Raw genomic sequence first — 7,034 nt, 5'->3', positions numbered from 1 at the left:
TAACGCCCTGAGTGATCTCTATACACTTGTTAAAAAGTGTAATAGGAAGATTAAGGCACTCAGCCGGCGCTGTGATGAAGTAGAAGAGGTCAAACTGAGTGACCTCAGATACCTTCTTCAAGACAACTCAGTTTTGCATGAAAATATGAAAACCATTCATGAGTCTGTCGTTGAAGTCCAGTCAGTTTCCAAGAAACTGAGGAAGGATGTCACAACCATTCAGAACCAACTAAAGGTTCCAAACAAAAATAATTTTCCTCTGAGAACTAAGTATCAAGGTACTCAGTACCAAGGTACTCAGCAGAGACGAAATCCCCAGCGAAGAGTCCAGTGTGACTTTTATGGGAAGTTAGGACACACCACTAAGGTGTGCTGGCACGCTCAGCACTGGGGTGCTGACAAGTCAGTAAAGAGTCCTAAACAGAAAGTCAGTTGTGACTTCTGTGGAAAAAGTGGCCACACTATTAATGTATGTCGCCACAAAATAAAATATGATGCTTTACCTGTTGAACCTAACAAGTCAGGACCCAAAAAGAATTGGGTACCTAAAGGAAACTGATTACAATACAGGTAAGCCTGAGATGTGCCGAGAAGTAAAAAATGTGGTATATTGACAGCGCATGCTCAAGGCATATGACGGGTGATGAAACTCAATTCATCACGTTCGAACGTAAACGAGGAGGAAGCGTAAGTTTTGGAGACAACAAAAAGGGTAAAATAGTAGGATCAGGCACCGTTGGAGGTAATCCCACTATTGAATCTGTCTCCCTAGTCAGCGAACTCAAATATAACTTACTCAGCGTAGCTCAGCTATGTGATAATGGAAGAAAAGTTATATTTGACGAAACTGGATGTAAAATATATGAGGGAAAATCAAATGAGTTAATTTTAACTGCCCCTCGGATAGACAATGTCTTTATGCTAAACCTCGAAAAGAAGTTTTCAAAAACTGTATGCTTAGTCACAAAGGAAGAAAATTCCTGGCTATGGCACAGGAGACTTGGTCATGTAAGCATGGACCTCCTGGCCAAATTAGCAAGAAAGCAATTGGTTGAGGGACTGCCTGAACTTAAATTTCAAAAAGATCAATTATGCCATGCCTGCCAAGCTGGAAAACAAACCAAGCAATCTTTTCAAAGTAAAAACATTGTCTCAACTAAGCGTCCGTTAGAAATGCTACACTTGGATCTCTTTGGTCCAGTCCAGCCGCTGAGTCTGGGTGGAAGAAGGTTTTCCTTGGTTATTGTAGATGATTTCTCTCGGTACACATGGGTTATCCTGCTGACCAGTAAGGATGAGACCTTTGAGACATTTTCAAACTTGGTTAGAAAAATTGAAAATGAGAAAGACCTAAAATTAGCTCATATCCGTAGTGATAATGGTGGAGAATTCAAGAACCAGAAGTTTGTTGAATTCTGTGAAGCCAGCGGCATTGACCACAATTTCTCTGCTCCTAGAACGCCTCAGCAAAATGGGGTTGTTGAAAGGAAGAACAGAACTCTGGTTGAGATTGCTAGGACAATGCTGGATGAGCATAGGCTTCCAAAGTATTTTTGGGGAGAAGCTGTCAACACAGCATGCTATATTCTGAATAGGGCTTTAGTTAGACCTATACTTAAGAAAACCCCATATGAACTTTGGAAAGGACGAAAGCCCAACATTGGATACTTTCGTGCCTTTGGCTGTAGGTGTTTTATTTTAAATACCAAAGATAGCTTAGCCAAATTTGATTCAAAAGCTGATGAGGCTATCTTTCTAGGCTACTCAACAAACAGCAAAGCATACAGAGTTTTTAATAAGAGAACTCAAGTATTAGAAGAATCTATACATGTGCAATTCGATGAAACTAACCCTGCAGGAAGATACCAGCCGCTGACAGAAGATGAACCAAACTCAACACCTGCTGATCAAGAACCAGCCACTGAGTCCTTCATAAAACGGCTGACCAAAAGTAAGAGTGAGCCTAAAATTACTTTCACTGACCCATCTACTTCTGCAGAGAATGTTGAAACACAGATAGATCAAGACACAAGTCTACCAAAGGAGATAAGAGTCCCAAGAGGGCATTCAGAAAATGCAATTCTTGACTCAGCTGGAAATACGCTGATGACAAGAAATCAACTGAGGAAATATCTCGGCAATGTAGCTTTTGTCTCAGTACTTGAGCCGAAGAACTTTGCCGAAGCTGAGGATGACGAATTCTGGATGAATGCCATGCAAGAGGAACTCAATCAGTTCAGGAGGAATAATGTATGGGAGCTAGTGCCACATTCTAGGAGCCAAAAGACCATTGGAACAAGATGGGTCTTCAGGAACAAGCTAGATGTGCAAGGAAACGTAGTCAGAAACAAGGCAAGACTTGTAGCTCAGGGCTACAGTCAACAAGAAGGTATAGACTACGGTGAGACCTTTGCCCCAGTGGCAAGGCTAGAAGCTATTAGGATTTTATGTGCATATGCATCTTACATGAACTTTAAACTGTTTCAAATGGATGTCAAAAGTGCCTTTCTTAATGGAGTAATAGACGAGGAGGTCTATGTAAATCAGCCTCCAGGGTTTGAGGATTCTAAGTTCCCAAACCACGTTTACAAACTCAAAAAGGCTCTGTATGGACTCAAGCAAGCACCACGTGCTTGGTATGAGAGGCTGACCAACTTCTTACTGACTAGAGGTTACGTCAGGGGTCAAGCTGATACAACCTTATTCATTAAGAGAAAGGGTAAAGATACCCTGCTGGCACAAATATATATGGATGATATTATATTTGGTGCTACTAATGAATCTATGTGCAAGGAATTTAGCAAACAAATGCAGACTGAATTCGAAATGTCAATGATGGGAGAACTCAACTTCTTCCTCGGACTTCAAATTAAGCAAGGAAAGAATGGCATATTCATCAGTCAAGCCAAATATGCCAAGGAGATCTTAAAGAAATATGACTTGGAAAATTGCAAGCCAATATCCACTCCTATGGGCACTGACACTGTCCTTTGTGCTGATGAGAATGGTAAGTCAGTAGACAACAAGTTATACCGAGGTATGATTGGCTCTTTACTTTACTTAACAGCAAGTAGACCGGACATTCAGTTCTCAGTATGTTATTGCGCTAGATATCAAGCTAACCCTAAGGAATCCCATTACATAGCCGTAAAAAGGATCCTTAGATATTTGCAAAGCTCAGTAAATGCAGGTTTGTGGTATCCAAATACTCATGACTTTACACTCATCGGATACACTGACGCTGACTATGGACGAGACAAGCTGGAAAGAAAAAGCACCTCTGGAGGATGCCAATTCCTAGGAAGCTGTCTTGTATCTTGGTTCAGCAAGAAGCAGGCGTCAGTAGCCCTGTCCACAACTGAAGCTGAGTACATTGCTGCTGGAAGCTGTGTTGCTCAAGTCCTTTGGATTAAGCAACAGCTTGAAGATTATGGTGTTCAAACAAAGACAATTGAAGTCAAATGCGACAACAAGAGTGCAATTGACCTCTCAAAGAACCCAATCCAGCACAGCAGGATGAAGCATGTCAGCATAAGACATCATTTCATCAGAGATCATGTACTTAAGAAAGAAATTAAGCTGACTTATGTCCCAACGGACGAACAGCTGGTGGATATCTTCACGAAGCCACTGGCTCGTGAGCAGTTCAGCATACTGAGAGAAGCAATTGGTATGTTTAATCCTCTTCAGTAAATTCCTGTGCTAAATGAATATTGAATGCTGAGTGAATTACATGCTGAATGATTTATTGTTTGCTGAGTATCTCTTGAAACTGACTGAATATACAATACTGAGTAAACTTGCACACTGAGTAAATTAGTTTAGAACTTGAACTTAAAATCATCCTTAAATAATGCACTGACCTCTCAGAATATCAAACGCTTGACATTCTAAATACTGAGTGATTAATCCGTTAGCATAAATTCCAAGCACGCGTATAACCTAGGATGACGTATTCGCCGTAATGTGTCATAAATGCCAGGATCCCTGTCGGTACATGATCCCAAGGCAACTGACACATGGATTTGGTTAAGATCCACACCGTTCAACTCGTCTATAAATCATGGGAAATTCCCCATCTTTTACTCCTTACGCTCAACAAATCTTTAAGGCTACGAAATCACCCAAATTTCTCTCTCTCAAATACCTCTATTCTCTCCATCTTAGAAGCATGACTAAGCTATCCTTCAACGTCTCCGGTGCCGGCCAAAATAAGTCCAGCTCCGATGAACCTTCACGAAACCCTTCCACCTCTAGCAAGGGTAAAACTGATCAAAACTCTGAAAAAGAGAAAGCTGTGAAAATACGAACCTACTCCAAAGTCTTCGAAAGTGTTCTCGAATGGAAAGTTGAGCCCTCCAGATGGGTTTCTGAGCACTTCATCCAACATGAACAACCGTTTGCCGAATGGATTGCAAAGAACGAATGGACTGGACTGTTCTCCATCAGAGATGAAACGTATCCTGACCTGGTAAGGGAGTTTTACCACAATCTCATGGTTGCCAATGACTCCCCTGACTATCTAAGCACTAAAGTAAAAGGAAAGACGATCTTCATCAACCCTCTGTACTTGGGAAATCTCCTCCAACTTAAAACTGAGGGAGTGAGGCTGAGGAAGTCTGGAGATCAGGACAAGACCGACTACGTCCATACTTTCTGCAAACCTGAGGGTCACTCAGGCGAGATCTCAGCATCTTCCATGGGACAACACCAAAAGATGGCTCACTACCTGCTGAGCTACTTCATTTACCCTAAGATAAACAGCACGACCTCAGCAACGAACTTTGAACAGTGCTTCATATGGCACATGCTGACGTACACCCCCATCAACATGCCCGTCTTCCTAGTTGCTGGGTTCCTACGCAGCACGGGTACAATGAGGTTGGGATCAATCATTGCCCGGATCCTCATCGACCACAAGATTGACCTTGAAGGAGAGGAATCTTTCAGAGGAACCGAAATCACAGCGGCCTCGCTGAGGGCACTGAAATATGGGCAGCCTTTGAAGAAAGGAAAAGCTGCTGCTGCTGCTGGCCAAGCTGATCAGACTGAGGAGACTATAGCTGAGCCTAAGAAAGGGCAAAGAACTAAGGCCCCAGCTTCTCGCAAGAGAAAATCTGCTGAGACACCTAATGTTGTGTCTCCAGCAAAGAGGCAGAGGTCAGCTGGAAGGTCAGCTGAGAAGAGAAGCAGGCAAGATGAGCCTAACACTGAGGAAGAAGAAGAAGATGATGAAACCAGCGGTCAGAATGACGCTGAGGAGTCTGAAGAATATGCCAACGAAATTGAAGATGAGGACACTGACGCTGGGTTAGCAGGTGGTGCTGTGCAGACTGACACTGAGTTGGCTGCGGGAGTTGAACAAGTTGAAGAGCAAGCTGACCAGATTCAGACTGAGCAAAAGGAACCTTCTCCTACTCACTCAATAGAACCTGCTCATCATACCACTCCACCACGTAGAAGGCGAAAACTGGTTAAGGCCAGTGAGGTAATAGTCAGTGACCCTCCTGTGCAACCACCATCCATTCCTCAACTTGTCCTCTCCAAGACAACAAAGGATCCTTCTACCGTCCAATTAAAATTTTTCAAACGGCCCTCAACTTCCTCTACTACAACGCCGTTGGAAAAACAAGCCTCTGTTTCTTCTCAACAGGAACATGCCGAGCATAACACTTCAACCATTTCTACAAGTCAGGTTGAACCAAGCACTGCCCATGCTGTTTCCTCAAGCATAATGCTGACTCCTCATCCCTCTGCCGTCAGCACAGACAGTGTTCGGGTTATGACTTCCATCATCAACAACCTCTCTACTGATTAATCAACCTTACCTCCAACTCAAGTGCAGATTGAGCCAAGTCATCCAGTCACTGACCAGGGTATTCCTTTCACCCCACTTTCTTCTGGTCATACTGATGTACATCGGGATACCACTGAGTCTGGCAAAAAGCTCCTTGACTCAGTGCAAGCACTCATCCACGATCTTCAACATTCCGCTTCGCCTGCTGCTGGATCTTCAATTCCTGCCGCAACTCAGCTCTCTCAAGTCACTCTACTTCTCAACGAAGTCAAGGGACTCAAGGATTTGCTGAATGTCGTCCTGTCATTACAAGCCCAGCAAGCTAAGCAGGATTCCATTGCTAAGTTGGCAGAGATACAGCTGTCAACAATTCAACATCTGAACTCACTCCATCAGCAAGTTCAGAAGTTATTTGCTGTGAACACTGACTATGCCACTTCCTCAGAACTCAAGATGCTCTTTGCTCAGCTTCATACTGAGCAACTTAAGACAAATGAGCAAATGGTATCCTATAGTCAGTGCTCAGTCGAGCAAATTGGTGAGGCCATTCGGCTCCTTAAACTCAACAAGCAAGAGATGGATACTGAATCGATGAAGCAAAATGAGTTGCTATCTCTTGCACGGCAATCCTTCACTCACATCCATCATAACAATATCCAGCGTCATCATTATGACTCAGCACTCTTAAAAACCTTCCACCAAGTCTTTGCTGGTCTCACTGAAGCTCTCATTTGGCAAGCCAAAGCACAAGCCTTCAGTGTGAATATGCTCAGTGCTGCTGATCTTCATATACCAGTCGAAGTATCCGCTGATGGCATTGGCATTTTTGATGGGGTGAATGAAAGTGCTGACAAACTGAAAGAGCTTTCACAAGAACTGACTCGCGCTGTCTTAACCGATGCGTTTAAACTCCCTGAAGTTGACAAAACGGGGGAGAAAGCGCAAGATGCTAGAGCTCAGCATGAGCAACGTCAGTACAAGAGAAGTCAGTCACAGGGCAAGAAAAAGAAATAGTTAGGCTAGGTCTTAATTTTTGCTAATTTATTTCTTTTGCTGTGCAACTGCTGACTTCTATCAATATATCATACTTCCTTTTCTTATTCCAATACTGAGTTATGATATATGCTATTAAGTACTGAGTTATTATGTATCTTCGTTTATATCAGCTATGCTTAACACTTATAATATTTATTGACTAAATGATATGCTGATAACATGTTTGACATCATACTATGAT

Source organism: Euphorbia lathyris, chromosome 9 (genome assembly GCF_963576675.1).
Source record: "Euphorbia lathyris chromosome 9, ddEupLath1.1, whole genome shotgun sequence".
Taxonomy (NCBI): domain Eukaryota; kingdom Viridiplantae; phylum Streptophyta; class Magnoliopsida; order Malpighiales; family Euphorbiaceae; genus Euphorbia; species Euphorbia lathyris.
The sequence above is the reverse complement of the archived record's forward strand: the minus strand, read 5'-3'. Positions refer to the sequence as shown.